The following is a 12,988-nucleotide window of genomic DNA, read 5'->3' as shown; positions in this document are numbered from 1 at the left end:
CAGACCCGCCGCCAGATCGGACCCACCGCGCCACTTGACGCACCGCCGGCTGATAACGCCATTCATGTGTCGGCACGTCCCGCCCGATCAGCGCGGCAACAACGCTGCGCCTGCACCGGGCGGGTGGCCGTCAGGACGGAGCGGTCAGCGCGCGGCGGCGACTCCGCCCGGCTCGACGCGCGGCTGGTGGCGAGTGCTTCCGCGCCTGTCGTTCGGCCGCGGCCGCCGCTCGGCGACACCGGCGGCCGGGCACCAATCAGCGGATGCGCTCGGGAGTTGTATCAGCGGGCGATCGACAGCGGCAGGAGGCAATCACTCGGGCGGCCGCCGAAGGCACCCCGGCGTCAACAGATCGCGTGGCTGCCACCCCGGCGTCAACAGATCGCGTGGCGGCTGGCCGAGGCGTCCGCCGTCCGCCGCCGCCCGAAGGACGCACTTCGGCGGCGTCCGGGCGACAGCGCCGACACCATTGTCCGCCACCCACGCCGGCCGCCGGCCGAAGGGCAGCCGCGGCCTGTCGATCGCCGACCGCGGGCTGGGCACGCTCCCGACCGTGACTCGGGGGAATCTGAGCTGTGCTCCGCGCGCTGAGAGTTCTGAAGTTCTGGACAGCGGCCCTCTGGAGTTATCTTGAACTGCGCCGTGTACACCACGACCGCCCGTGAACCGATAGCTCCGCTGACTCTGTGAGCATCAGCTTCGCGGACTGGACGGCCCGTAGACTTCAATACTCAGGGCTGTTGTAGGCTCTGCAGACCGTTGGCTTACGGACCAGCTAGGACGCGACCCGCCTTGTGTGCGCCGCCCCATGCACCGTTCGTGAGACTGTTCCTGCACGTTGCCGGGGTCGTGACCCGATGAGCAACAGGGTCGGCCCACAGCGGCCCGACGTGACCGCGGTGCCGCTGCATAACAGGTCGGCTGCGGGTCACCGGTCACAGGTCATCGCATTAAAACGCGAGGTGGCATGCAACGCCAGCATCTACCCCGTCTGTTTGCAAAGACCATGCGCGACAAGTAGTTGCCAAAATATGTTCTCTGCCATTGCTTGCAAGGACAGACAATCGCATTTCAGTTGTGTTAAACGTTTGTCCGCATTTGCAAAATAGTGTTTGCACACCCCTCTGCATCTCGGCCAAAGCCCGCACCATTCGTTAGCCGGAAGTGTTACCCTCCTCGTACAGTCCTGCACGTGCAAAACACCCGTTTCCGTGTGCGTCCAGTGGTGTCCACCGGCTGCGGCGGCAGTGACATACACCGAGGGCGGCGTGCGTTCATGTGTGTCGCAGGTGGGCTCGGCCAGGTGAGGCTGACCGGACCACAAAGTCGCCCCCGCCCGAGCACGCGGGGAGCGGGGGCGGGGGGGGGGGGGGGCGGTAATGAGTGCTGATGACGACTAACGCGCCGCCGGTTCCGCCGGTCACGCGGCGCCCGGCCGTCCGCCGGCGGGGGCCGCTCCCAGCTGTCGTCGCCGCCCCGTCAGCGGCGCCGACACGGCCCGGCGCCGCTGGCGGCCGGGGATCGACGCCGCGCGCTGTGACCCCGTCAGACGCTGACGCTAGTACGAGAAGGTGAGACACCGTGACGCCGATGATTTCTGGTCCGCTGACAGCCGGTGATTAATAAGTCGGCTCTGCAGTGCGCCACGCTGGCTGAGCACCGAGCGGCGCAAAGCCGCGAAAACTCGAGCGGGAGCGACTTCTTCGGCGCTGGCAGTTCTCCCAGCTCGCCACCCCTCATCGCCGTGATTATCCCAGAGCAAACGACTGATGAGGCCCGCCGCACAGGGGTGACGGCGGCAGTAATCTAGGGAACTGCCGCCCGCGCCGGCCGGATCCTGCCTCCCCCGGGTGTAATCCCTCTTTTTCTTCGTCTTCCCGCCCCGCAAAAAGGCTGCAGAGGGGAAGACGCGGTCTGCGTCCGAATTACCTCCCAAAGTTGGATGCCCTGTCGCGATTAACTCGAGCCCCCTTTGCATCAGATTAAAGGCCCTACGAGAGCCAAGTCAATATGGGTACACCAGTCCATTTACATCCGTAAACATGCCCGCCCAGGCCGATTCTCCTACTTTGCAGCGGTGAGTTGGTCGCATTCAAATTCTCGGCGACGCGCCGACTGCAGCCAATCCTGTCACGCCACCCAACGACACTGAAAGCTGAAGTTGGGTCGACGCCGGCTTGAAGCACCACTCGCGGGAGATTGGACTCGACTTATTGATGATCGTCAGGGTATTCAGCGGACGCCGAGCCCTCGGCACCACCATATGACACCCCGTCAGACTCTGGACACGGCCAGCCCACTTCCAGATAATTGTTCCCACGAGGAGTACACAAAAATAACGTCTTCGCCTCGTTGAGCTTCCCTGCCTCTCTTCCCTGTCCTGTCACTGCCAGCCAGGTGCCATCGCGCCGCCACCTCTGCCGCCGCGAGCGCCGACCAACCCGGCCCCTGATGAAACGGCGACAAAGGCCCGCGACAGAAACGAGGGAAGCGGTCACACGCACACGCGAGAAACGGCGCCAATTTGGCCGGCATCTGAAACCGGCGACGGCGGCGACGGCTTTGTTCAGGCGACACGGATCCGGCCCCGGTCGTCACGGCGCCGGCGGGGAGGGCCGTAATGATCAGCAGACGCGTTTGCAGGCGCCCGGCGGCGGATATCCGTGTCTCATCACGGTGAGAGGCGGCCTCATCACGGTGAGAGGCGGCCTCATCACGGTGGGAAAACGCGTCCCGTCAGCGTGAGAAGTGAGAGGTGAGAAGTCGTGAGAGGCAGGTAGGGCTGCCTGTCGCCACCAGACGCGACGGCCCGCCCTATCGCATGAGGTCGGACGACCTATCTCGTGGCAATGAGCACGAGTGAGAAGCCATAGCTAGCCGGTTGAATGCCTTTTGCTGAGTGACAAGAATGAAGTGATATAACAGATGGGGGTGTTGTCACCATGTACATGATAACAATACATAAGCGACTGGAGCCTGCCGCATTTCTGCATTCACACAAAGGCGTCTAATCGATACATTGGTATGTTCTCCTCCATGCCTTTGATGGGTACTGGCTTGCTGATATCTGGTTTTCGTGTATAAATACATAAGCAACCGTTTTGAAACCGGCCAGTGATGTGCTAGACACGGCTTGGCTACTTCAGGTGATGCAATCGATGAATTGGGAATGGTTAAGTACCCGGAGACCGTGATAAAATATTGTGAAAACGCACGCTTTGCTGTGGCACTTCGGCCACAGTGAACGGGGCTACACGCAGGCGCAGCTTCCATGCCTCCACCTCTGTGGGCTTCAGGCTGCGGCGTGGTTTTCGAGCCGGGGTCTCGGCCAGTAGAGGCCAGCAGCCCTGCTCTGGTCGACTACCGCAGTCTCAGCTCACTTGTATGCAGCTGTGACGTGACATGAACGGCTACAGACTCGGATGACTCAGACGACTACGGACTCAGATGAATACCGACTCAGACGGCGGGACGATCCGGAGGGTAAGCGTGGACAGGCGGGAACAGAGAGTGAGCGCGTGCGTTTGGTCATACTCGACACGGTGAATGGCACACCGACAAGCTGCCCAAACGCAACATCACGTAGTGTGTTGCAGATGAAATGCTCGTTGCTATCATCCACCACACATGGAAAAACATGTGAACAGCAGAATTTTTTCTGGCGGATGTACACGGAAGGTGGGTGTATATATTGGTTTATTTTTGCTGTCACATATTGTTCATGTCTACGCTCACCTTCCGGGTTGTCTCGCCATCCAAGTCGGTAGTCACGTGAGCCTGTAGTCATCTGGGTTATCCGAGTACGTAGCCGTTCGTGTCACGTCATGGCGGCTCGCGAGTAAGCATGTTGACTTGTCCGTCCCGATGGTCCATTTCGTGAGAGTGCCTGCTTTCTGATCCACCCAACCGTGGCGGGGTGTGTTCGGGCCGCTTTAGGCATTCGCTATTTGTTCTTGACATATATGACCCGCGACCGGTGGTAGCGGTCACGCTTAAGGTCAGGTGAGGTCAGAGGTCAGGACGGCACGTGCTGAGCATTGCGGCACGCCGAACTTTCGCCTCTAAAATTTGCCGTTGCCTGGAATCGCACGATCGGATGGTAGGGGTCAGAGTTCACACAACAAGCACTGCTTAGCGTGAGCTCTGATCTCAGAAATCCGTCCGTTCGATGGGCTCGGTTTAAATCTTAAAAGACTTAAATGCCAACAGGAAATATGTGTTTACCTGGGAAGATAAAGCAGCTTGATGCACCACCAAAAGAAGATAATGTCAGTTTACGGGTTTTAATGTGCTACAGTCGAGCGCCAAAAGGTGCAACATAAAACTGGTGATTGGCCTGTTGTCCGTTCATGGACAAGTGATAAGGAGCACGCACTTATTATGTGGCATATTAAAGGCATTGGGGTAAGCACACGATCTAATAACAATTTTAGACCCTACAGACTTTGTGACTAATCCAAATTAGGTTGATCTTGGTTTCTGTCGGACAAGCACAAACTCAGGCAGCAAATTGGAAATTTGTAGTTTCGCACATAAATTATGGATTCAATACCGCAGTCAAAAACAGCGAACCGGTCCTGCAGAACCACGACACGCATTATCTCGCTAAATCAACTTGGTACGGCGCGATCCACACTCTCCTGCAGCTCCATTGATCTTTGTTCTGAATCACTGCAAAGCCACCTGCACATGGCGCTCGGGGCCACGCATCGCCGTCGCCAGGAGCGTGACTCAGAGGCGCGACCCCGCCCCGGCTGCACCGCTGGCCGGCGTGAACCACGACCCCTGCTTCCCTTGCCCGGCCAGCAAACAGACCGGCCGCCCCCTGCCATCCATCTCACACGGCCCAACGACTCCAGTGTAATTAAGGGTGCGGGGCGGTGTGACGTCACGTCAGTTGGGGCGTGGGTCGGCATGACGTCACGTCAGTTGGGGCGCGGGTTGGCCCGACGTCACGTTTCGCCGGCGACCTGCCGACCGCCGGGACGGCCGGCAGGTCGACGGCCCAGCTCGCGGCGGCCGGCGTCACAGCCCCTCCCGGCCGACGGGTCCCACGTCACAGCCCCTCCCGGCCGACGGGTTCCACGCCGCAGCCCCGCCTGGCCGACGGGTCCCACGCCGCAGCCCCTCCCGGCCGACGGGTCCCACGCCGCAGCCCCTCCCGGCCGACGGGTCCCACGTCACAGCCCCTCCCGGCCGACGGGTTCCACGCCGCAGCCCCGCCTGGCCGACGGGTTCCACGCCGCAGCCCCTCCCGGCCGACGGGTCCCACGCCGCAGCCCCTCCTGGCCGACGGGTTCCACGCCGCAGCCCCTCCCGGCCGACGGGTCCCACGCCGCAGCCCCTCCCGGCCGACGGGTCCCACGCCGCAGCCCCGCCCGGCCGACGGGTCCCACGCCGCAGCCCCTCCCGGCCGATGGGTCCCACGTCGCAGCCCCTCCCGGCCGACGGGTCCCACGCCACAGCCCCGCCCGGCCGCCGCGTACAAAGGCCGACTGACACGGGTGGCAGCGGGCCGGCCGCCGACAAAAGCCCGCCCACGGTCGGCTACTGTCGGCGGAGCAGTTGACGTCCGCACGGAAGGCGGTCGGGGTGTGAGAGCGGACCCGCCGGCCCGGCTGACGGCGCGGCAGCCCGTCAGCTGGCGGCCAACAAAGACGACGAGCGGGGCCGCCGCCGTCGCCGCCGCGGGGGACGCGCGAGCGGCCGGAGCGTGACATGCCCGACGATAAAGGCGACAGTCTCGGCGGTGGCGGCTGCGTCTCACGCGTCGCGGCGCGACAGGCAGGTGCGACACGTACCGTACGGCGTCGGCGACGGTGCTGGCTGGGCCGGCGGCGCACGTGGCGCCGGGGTGGCGGCGTCACTGCGCGCCGGCGGGCCGGCCGGCCGGGCAGCGACACCGGCCCGATATCGATCGCGGGCGGGACGCGGACGCGGCCGCCGCCGCCGCCGCCGCCGCCGTTTCAACAAGCGGACCCTGCCGGTCCCATCGATCGGCGCCGGCCCGCTCTGAAGTTTGCCCTCCGGCCGCCACCCGGTCACCCCGAGGTTGGCCCTGAGGTCGGCCCTGAGGGACACCCTGAGGTCCGCCCTGAGGTACGCTTTGAGGTCCACCCCAGGTCCACCCTGAGGTCTGGTCCGCCTTGAGGTCTGGTCCGCCTGAGGTCAGCCTGAGGTCCGCTATGAGGTCCGCTATGAGGTCCGCTCTGAGGTCCAACCTGAGGTCCTCCTGAGATCCGCCCTGTGGTCCGCATTGAGGTCTCCCTGAAGTCTGCCTTGAGATCCGCCCTGAGGTCCATCCTAAGATCCACCTTGAGGTCCGTCCTTAGGTCCGTCCTGAGGCACGTCCCGAGGTCCCTTGAGGCCCGAGGCACCCTGAGGTGTGCCCTGAGGTCCGCACTGAGGTCCGCCTGAGGTCCATCCTAAGGTCCGCCCTGAGGTCTGGTCCGCCTGAGGTCCGCCTGAGGTCCGCCTGCCTTCCGCTGCGAGGTCTCCTCTGCTGCACACCCCGCCGTAACCCCTGCTCTCGTGCAGCGTCACCGCGCTGTCCCCCTGATGTTCGTTCCGCCGTCTTCCCTCCGTATGCGCCGCTGTCCCCCTATTATTCGTCCCGCCGTCTGCCCTCCGTCCGTGCCGCTGTCCCCCTGATGTTCGTCCCGCCGTCTGCCCTCCGTCCGTGCCGCTGTCCCCCTGATGTTCGTCCCGCCGTCTGCCCTCCGTCCGTGCCGCTGTCCCCCTGATGTTCGTCCCGCCGTCTGCCCTCCGTCCGTGCCGCTGTCCCCCTGATGTTCGTCCCGCCGTCTGCCCTCCGTCCGTGCCGCTGTCCCCCTATTATTCGTCCCGCCGTCTGCCCTCCGTCCGTGCCGCTGTCCCCCTGATGTTCGTCCCGCCGTCTGCCCTCCGTCCGTGCCGCTGTCCCCCTGATGTTCGTCCCGCCGTCTGCCCTCCGTCCGTGCCGCTGTCCGCCCGCCACGAGCAGCCCGCCGATTGTCCTGGGCGCTGAGCCGGTCGTCCACGGTCAGCCCCGCCCCGTCCAGGCTGACGTCTGGCCCGCCGTCCAGACAGCCGCCTATCCTAATGTAAGAGCAAGATGCAGCCTCCGTCCAGATATAGTGTTTTCGCCTTGATGCGGGAGCCTGATGAAGAGCGTGCCCGTCTCAACAAAGAATACCGACCGGAACACACCCCAGGCACCGCCCGCACAGCGGCATTGAGTCGTCAGTCTCATTACGGGACTCGGCTGTGGGGAGCGCCCCACTAGCTCAGGTGTCAGGGCTTAAGTGACAATACAGCTTCAGTGACCGCTCAGGGGCTCAGTCAGAAGACACCAGCGCCGGTGCAGTGGCCGGCAGCGGCCGGCGGCGGGGTACGCCTTCCGCGCCAGGTGGAGCGGCACACTGCACAGGGTCAATGTTCACAGCAGCGGCCGGCGGCGTCCCTGCTCCCGGCACGTGTGCGGTGTCACGCGACTGCTCGGACCGCCGCCGGCGTCGGTAGCGACGCCGCCGGCGAGTGGCGACCGGCGAACACGCCACAGGGCACGTCACGACCGCGCTTGGCGGCGTGCGAGCGGCCGGAGCCGGCGGCGGCCGCGCTCCGGAGCTGACCGCGGGGTGACCTCAGCGGCCGGCCGCCGGCGGAGGCGGAGCTTCCGGACAGACAGAGGCCGCCGCAGGGAGCGGTGCGGGGAGAGGCCGGCGGCAGCGCGGATCTGATGTCGCCCGCTGAGCCCGGCTGAACGCCGCCGATCCGTCGCCGAGCCGCCCGGCTTCGCCGGCTCTCCCACCGGCCATAAATCGGGCGGCCGGCTTTGTGCAAAGCTGAGAATTATTGGCCGTCGGGGTGCCGTTGCCAGCCCTCTCATCACGTAGCGTCGCAGGCCCGAGGCGACGCGCTGTGTCACGCTCCGTGCGGGCCTAATTAGACGGAGCTGGCAAACACGAGCAGCGCGCTCTGTCACCGCCGCCGACGGGCAGACGGTCCGGCGCGTATAAGCTCGCGCAGACGAAGACAATGGCGCGAACGGACGGGCAGCGCTGCAAGACAATGGGTCCCGCGGCACATCTGATGTTTTGATGCCTACAGATGCGTCGACTTGAGGCTGACATTTTTTGGGCTCAACACGCGACGAGCACCGCTCATTTGTCCAGAACCCACACTCCAAAGCATCGCTCATCTGTCCAGAACCCACACTCCAAAGCATCGCTCATCTGTCCAGACCCCACGCTCCAAAGCGCGGAAGACTCGTTTTAGCCATGCCAAAAGACGCCTGACAAAAATGCCGTAGCGCTAGTCTGTCGTCAACGGCGTTCCAGGATCAACACGCTCCCATTGCACGGTCGCGCTAAGGTCACATGTTTCCTCCCCCCCCCCCCGTGTTACGCACATCCTCCCGCTTGCTTCAGTCGACGGCTCTGCTTAAGCCCGTCAGCTTCGGCCAATAATCCGAAGCCGCGTACTGTCACGCATCCGACAGTCTGGATATGCGGTGGCCATTGGCGTGTAAGCCGCCAAACACGAGGGGAAATCGTCCTCCCTGGCAGGAGGGGGCCAACACTGCGTGGCACAAGCCGTTCGCCAGTCAGCCGACGACCGGCTGTAAACGCCCGACCGGCCCAAACACGCAGGCACGCCGACCAATCAACACGATCTCGCTCGTGTTAAATCACCTCCGACAGCACAAAGGGTTAATCCGCCTGACCACCGGGGCCAACGACCCTGACCGGCGGAACAGCCCGCTCACGCGCCTTCGCCCTGAGCCGCGGCACGAAACGGCTGACAACTACGTCATAGAGCTGACAGATCTGAGCCTCCCATCTGTATCGACACATGCACGCCCCCGCTGACACCGCTGACCCGGCGCCTGCCCGTGCTGGACGAGCAGCGATCACGCATTCCCCCGCTGACCCGGCTGACCCGGGCCCTGCCCGCGCCGGACGAGCAGCGACCACGCATTCCCCCGCTGACCCGGGCCCTGCTCGCGCAGGATGAGCAGCGGCCACGCATTCCCTCGCTGACCCGGCTGACCCGGGCCCTGCCCGCGCCGGACGAACAGCCACCACGCATTCCCCCGCTGACCCGGCTCACCCGGCCCCTGCTCGCGCAGGATGAGCAGCGACCACGCATTCCCCCGCTGACCCGGTCTCTGCCCGTGCTGGACGAGCAGCCACCACGCATTTCCCCGCTGACCCGGCCCCTGCTCGTGCAGGATGAGCAGCCACCACGCATTCCCCCGCTGACCCGGTCCCTGCTCGCGCAGGACGAGCAGCCACCACGCATTCCCTCGCTGACCCGGCCCCTGCTCGCGCAGGATGAGCAGCCACCACGCATTCCCCCGCTGACCCGGTCCCTGCCCGTGCTGGACGAGCAGCCACCACGCATGCCCCCGCTGACCCGGCCCCTGCCCGCACCGGACGAGCAGCGACCGCCGCCGGCTTGCGCGACCTGGTCACCGGGGCCGAGCGGTGAGGCGGCCCAGCTGCGGCCGCCGCTGGGCTCGGCTGTCGGCGCCGGCCCGGAGGGCGGGGCTGGCCGGCGTCGGGCCGTCGCCGGAGGGAGGGGACGCCACGGCGCCGGGTGAGTCACGCCGCACCGACGCGGGCGGGCCGGCACGACACGGGCTGGGGCCGGCCGGCAGCGACGGCGGAAGGAGCCCCGCAACCCGACTGGACGGGCAGGCGGCGGTGCTCACGACAACGGCAGTGACGTGGAGAATGCGGTGATAACGTAGATACAAGGAATGGCGCTTCAAAAATTTCAATTAAAGATATTATTAGGCAAGGGAGGTCGAGTTTGTTCCTTCTTATAGCATTATATTTCCCAACAGTTATAGCCAACACTTGGGTGTTCATGCTTTGCGCTCATACTTATAAGAAAATGTGTTTCCCCACAGTAAGGTACAGTTCCCGACATCATTTATCCCTTCAGGACAAAAACTAGTTCCTGACATGGCAGGAAACGTGAATTACTTTTCCATGTTCACGGACTACAAATAAGTTCAGAGCGACGATCAGTTCAACATTTTTGAAACCAGATACTCAAACATAAGCTTTGTCCATTTTCCATAATTATGTAAGAAGATAGTATGTATTTCAGCAAGGATGTTTGCCATCTTTTTCGTCTTCGTCTCGGGCAATAAAAGGCTGGCTTCGCTTTAAAAAAGTAGAAAAGGTGACGGCATTTATTACTAATACTTTCAGCTCTCGGTCATTGCTGCGATCGCATCCAGCAATTTTCAGCAAATGTGTAACGCTCTCTAACTTTCCTCGTTTTGGTCTTTTTGAATCATGACGTTCGCTTTGATGCGCGTGTTCCTGTCCGTGCGTGGTTGATGGACACCAATCCGCTATTGCTCACATTAGGAACACGGCCAAGCTGACGAACTGGCACCGTTTTACGTAACTGCAATTACGCATAATTTATCTGATATGTAGGGCGCGGCAATTTTCTATAGCTTCCTGACTGGTGTCTGTGGATATAATTTGACAGTCAGTCGCCGGATGCAAAACACACTTCCATCGCCCCTCAACAGGTTTGCGGCCCCAACATCCACACCAATACGGAAACGATGAACGCGGCACCTTCCGGAAATTTAATCTGGCCTTGTTGCGGGGGTCGTCGAGCGCGAGGCACGAGACGGACCGCGGCCGGGCCGCAGGCGCCGACCAATTTGGCGCGCGGCGTCGGGCGTCTGGCGACGATCGATGGTGGACGGCTCCGATCCAGCGCCGCTCAGTGATGACCCGCTCGACGGACGCAAAACGGCGCCGCGCGCAGGAGGCACCACCCGCGCCGCCTCAGACCCGCTCGCTGACGCTCTTCCCCGAGCTTGTGCTCGTCACGCGCCCGTCCCACGCAGCCTCCCACGCAGCCTCCCCTCCCCCCTTCCCAGCCCTCTCCCCTGCCGCCCACGCCGTCGGCCTATTTGGCTCAGTGCGCGACACGAGACCGTTTTCCCGGACAAAGAGATGCAATCAGGGCATCCACAAAACCTCGGTCGAATCGACCGCGGCGCAGGTGGCTTCCGCGTCCTGCGCGTGGCGCTTAGCCCCGCGGGACTGACAGTTGGTCGTCACTCGGCCCACCACCCGGCCCTGCTTAGCCCTGCTCAGCACTGCCTCGGGTGACGTCCGAAGCAGAGCCAAGCGAGTGAGGCTATGGCTATGGCTATGCTCACTAGGCAGGGCCTAGTGGGTTAGGCTCAGGCTACTACACTGATATTCGCCTGGAGGGCCAAAAATCAGTGCCACCAGACGCCAGAAGTTTGGACAGTTTTACTGGACGCGTCCCTGGCGTTGTCCACGCTGGACACGGCACAGCCGGATCCAGCAGGCTGTGACCGCTCCAGCAGCCCCACAAACAGACCGCGCCACAAAAACCGCAGCCGCGCCGGAAACGCCCCAGTGGTGACGACAGGTTCCAGCGTCCACTCCAAGGGCTGCACGCCCGGCGCCGCGGCCTTGTTGTGTTTGCGACCGGGGAAACTGCAACAGGTGTGTAGCAGGGTATCGCGTGATTTTCGCTGGTGGGAACGCCCCGCGGAACCGAAGGAGGCGTTTCCCGGGTCGGCGTGGCCTGCAGTCTCTGACACCGGCAAGCGTTCTGTTTTTGTTTTTGTTTTTGTTTTTGTTTTTGGCGGGCGGGGGAGGGATTTAGGGAGTCGCAGACATCGCGCGCCGTTCGGTAAAAACTACACTAACCCGCCAGCCTCGAAGTCGAGCATCGCCGTGCGCTCAAAGGCCGGTTTCATAACCGCGGTCGGCGTGTGCCAATCGACCGGTAATTGTCGCCTGTGGCTTCCAGTTGATGACCCGAGCCGATGAACACCAATCTCCGCCAGCTTCACCGACCCGTGAGGAGCCGCAGCCAGCGGCGGCAAAACGCTTAATAACACAAATGTAAATCACGATGAGCTCGAGCTCGCAAATTTCCTCTGGCTGCACGTGACGGCAGCTCGTTTTCTGTGCGGCCGCCGGCGCCGAGCCGGCCAGACTGACGATCCCCCGGAGGCCGCCTTCCAGGACGGGCCCGTTGCACTGCTGCCACGCATCTGCACCGGCTCCTCCGACCCGGTCCGCCGGCGGCGGCGGCGGCGGCGGCCGCTCCTAGTCGGCCAGCTCTGCCGAGATGGCCGCCGCCGTAGAAGTAGCGGAGGCTCGAGTCGCCAGGTCGGCTCAGATGACCCCTGCCGGCGGCCGGCCCGCTCCGGCCGGCTGCCGACCCCGTTCCGCCCCGCCGCCAGAGCAAAGCCGCGCCCTGCGGCTCAGATGGTTGGCTCTGGTCTGCGTCCACCGCCAGAGCTGGCAGCTCAGACGGTCGGCTCTGGTCTGCGGCCACCGCCAGAGCTGGCAGCTCAGACGGACGGCTCTGGTCTGCGTCCGCCGCCAGAGCTGGCAGTTCAGACGGTCGGCTCTGGTCTGCGTCCGCCGCCAGAGCTGGCAGCTCAGACGGTCGGCTCTGGTCTGCGGCCGCCGCCAGGGCTGGCAACTCAGACAGTCGGCTCTGGTCTGCGGCCGCCGCCAGAGCTGGCAGCTCAGACGGACGGCTCTGGCCTGCGTCCACCGCCAGAGCTGGCAGCTCAGACGGTCGGCTCTGGTCTGCGGCCACCGCCAGAGCTGGCAGCTCAGACAGTCGGCTCTGGCCTGCGTCCGCCGCCAGAGCTGGCAGCTCAGACGGTGGGCTCTGGCCTGCGTCCGCCGCCAGAGCTGGCAACTCAGACAGTCGGCTCTGGTCTGCATCCGCCGCCAGAGCTGGCAGCTCAGACGGTCGGCTCTGGTCTGCGGCCGCCGCCAGAGCTGGCAGCTCAGACGGTCGGCTCTGGTCTGCGGCCGCCGCCAGAGCTGCACAGCCAGAGCCGCTGCCGCTGTCCGCTGCGGCCGCTGCCGCCGCTATATACAGAAGCCCATAAGCCCAGCGGGGTTACGCCATCGATTGTGGGCCGGGCCGGGGAGAGGCGGCACCGCCAGAAGCGGGTCCCGCGCCACCA

The 12,988-nt window shown here is 64.0% G+C and overlaps 1 protein-coding gene across 3 annotated transcripts in view; it reads right to left on the bottom strand.

Moving 5' to 3' along the window:
- The window catches only part of sick (sickie), a 44,781-nt gene that overhangs the window by 24,348 nt on the left and 7,445 nt on the right, over positions 1–12,988 (bottom strand). The window contains exon 1 of one of the 3 annotated variants that reach the window (XM_037232190.1): positions 5,802–5,835. The exons of the other annotated variants lie outside the window; for them this stretch is intronic. The gene's annotated coding sequence lies outside the window, so the exon portion shown is untranslated. Of the gene's footprint in view, positions 1–5,801; positions 5,836–12,988 lie in introns of those variants that run through there. 3 annotated transcript variants of the gene reach the window in all.

This window comes from Pollicipes pollicipes, unplaced genomic scaffold (genome assembly GCF_011947565.3).
Source record: "Pollicipes pollicipes isolate AB1234 unplaced genomic scaffold, Ppol_2.1 Scaffold_6686;HRSCAF=7923_pilon_pilon_pilon, whole genome shotgun sequence".
Taxonomy (NCBI): domain Eukaryota; kingdom Metazoa; phylum Arthropoda; class Thecostraca; order Pollicipedomorpha; family Pollicipedidae; genus Pollicipes; species Pollicipes pollicipes.
This window is presented reverse-complemented; position numbering and strand designations above follow the sequence as displayed.